The 2461-nt window shown below is 65.6% G+C and overlaps 1 protein-coding gene across 1 annotated transcript in view; it reads right to left on the bottom strand.

Annotated features, from left to right (window-relative positions):
- SEMA3F (semaphorin 3F) overlaps positions 1–1088 on the bottom strand; it is a gene marked incomplete at its 3' end in the record, with an annotated part of 22570 nt that extends 21482 nt beyond the window's left edge. Inside the window, exon 1 of the mRNA XM_015568286.1 lies at positions 1074–1088. The remainder of the gene's footprint in view (positions 1–1073) is intronic.
- Between the last annotated feature and the right edge of the window lie 1373 nt (positions 1089–2461).

Here is a 2461-nt window from a genome sequence, read left to right as displayed (position 1 = left end):
TCACTAGGGAAGCCCAGAGGAGGAGACCAGCCACAGGCATCGTGGGAGGGGCCAGGGGCCCAGGACGCAGCTCAGTGGTCCGGACACCTGGGAGGGCAGAACCGAGATTGGATGTGGGAGCAGACAGGGGCATCCTGCCCCACCCACAGCCCCCAGCCCCCCTGTAATTCTGCCAAGGACCTCAGCCCCCCATCTGAACAAACAGGGTGACAATGTCTCCTCACACACCCTCGGCCAGGGCCCCGAGTGCCCCCATACTCAAACCTCACACACTTTCTTGTCCCTGTCTCGTCTATGTAACCAACGGCCCTGAAGACCAGGCAGCCAGGTGCAGCCCTGGGTCAGCAGAGCTACGGGGCTGGGGGGTGGGGGGCGAACACTGGGGACTCACTCCCCCAGCCCCAGCCCCAGCCCCAGCCCCGACTGCACTCCCCACAGGCTCCTCCTCAAGCCCACCCCCCACCGAACGAGCTGCCCATCCCTCTCCCACCTCAGACTGGAGGAAGAGGGGGCCTGCTCCACCCAGGACAGGGAAATCTGGACCTGGTTATCGGGGCGCGGTGCACGGAAGAGCAGAGAATGCGAGAGGCCCGTGTACACAGCCCAAAGTGCAAGAGCGCAGCAGCCAGGAAAGGAGAGGCAGGGAAGAGCCGTCTCCTTCTGCTGAAACCACAGCAGGAGGGATCCAGGTCAGACCTACGGAAGGACTTCCCGCGGCCGCCTGGGCGGGCCTGCAGATTCCCCTGCAGAACTCGCGCACCCCCGGCGGGTCCAAGTCTCAGTGCGATGTTTTCCCAATGTTGTCTCCCCAGGCAGACTGGCTGTGGGTAAACGCAGCCCAGCACCAGTTGTCGGAACATATTGCTCCCTCCCAGCAAAAACCAGCGCCAACTCCCCGCCCCCCACCCAGATGCACCGGCAGTGGGGGCACCAAGACGACCATGGGCCAGCAGCCCCCACCTCCTGTCCCCCCTTGCCCCCAGGCCACCCACGTGTGGTCCTTGTTTGCGGTGACCTCTCCTCTCTCCCGGGCGGCAGGCCGAGGGCTGTGCACAGAGGGGGCGGCCTCTTACCTTGGAATGAGAGCCGCCCCCTGACCCGCTCTGTCTCCCCCCTCCGCCCGTGGGAGGCAGGCCCAGGTGAATGCTGGGCCCTGGGGTGGGGTGAGGGCCTGGGCCTGCGAGTCCCTGGCACCTGCTGACACATGCTGGGTGAGGCCCCACAGGCCCCATTGGGCAGACCTGGTGCCCTCCGCTGACCCGCATCCCCAAGCCCTGACCTCTCCTGCCAGGGCCAACCATTCGTGGTTCCTCGGACAGGAAGTGCAGCCTGGGCCTCCCGGCCATTCCCCAAGGGTGCCCTGGGGTGGGGGAAGGCCCTCTCCTGGGAGCTGGCGCCTCTCTGTTCCCCCCGAATCTCCCCCATCACAGATGCTCCCTCCTGGGGAGGTGGGGGGGGGGGCGGGAGAATCAGAACCAGCCCCTTCCCTGCCTGCGGGGGGGCACCAGGCTGGTGCTGGCTGAATGGCAGGCTGAGGGGGGCAGGTGGGGAAGGGCTGAGCGGCCACACCCCCTCGGGGTGCACCGGGAGGCCCCACTAACAATCATGGACACACACACACACACACACACACCCTCACGTGCAGGCCCACACATGTTCACACAGGCATGTGTTTGCTCAGGAACTTGACCTGCCAGTGGGGTGCGGCTCAAAGAAGCTGGGAGACATGGTCCTGGCCTGGGAGGGGTCCCTCAGGGAGCTCTGATCCCATGTAGGGGGGCAGGGGGGCCTCCGGTTCTCTCCCCTCCCCTCCTCTCCATGGCCTCACTTCTCCTGCCTCCATGTTCATGGTGACAAGGTCAGGGTCACCAAGGAGTGTTGGAGTCCCCCAAGGTGTCCATGGAGGTGGAGGGCTCTGCCCTCCCGGGCTCCTACAAGGACCTCCCACAATGCTCTAGCCCTTTAAAGGGGTGAATGTGGGAGGTTCGAGTCTTTTGGGGCCTGAGGCCCAAGTCCAGGCCGCCTCTTTAGCAGCCTGGGGGATGGAGGAGAAGAGAGGAGAGGAGCAGAAAGGAAGGAGAGGACAGAGGGAGGACGGGGAGGGCATTTCTGTTGTCACTCCCCCTCGGCCAGCTCCTGGAGGCATCCCACTCAGCCCCAGGCCCAGAGGCTCCCCAGCCAGCTGGCCCAGGTGGGTGGACAGAGGAGGAGCAGGCACCGCCACCTGGGAGCCCACCAGGAGGAGAGCAGGGAAGGAAGGAAGGAGAGAAGGCTGGTGGGAGGGAGCAAGGGAGGAAGGCAGGCGGGAGGGAGGAGGAGAGAGGGAGGAGAGAGGGAGGGACAGAGAGAGACGCTCAAACAAAGAACCGAGGAGCTGGGGCTGGCAAGGGGTGCAGGGAAGGGGCGGGAGATCGAGGGGGTCCGGAGGTACCTGGGGTCGGGGCCAGGGGGCGAGGTGGTA

Source organism: Myotis davidii, unplaced genomic scaffold, assembly GCF_000327345.1.
Source record: "Myotis davidii unplaced genomic scaffold, ASM32734v1 scaffold663, whole genome shotgun sequence".
NCBI classification, from domain to species: Eukaryota; Metazoa; Chordata; class Mammalia; order Chiroptera; family Vespertilionidae; genus Myotis; species Myotis davidii.
Note: the sequence above shows the minus strand (reverse complement) of the source record. Positions and strands in the feature narration are given on the sequence as shown.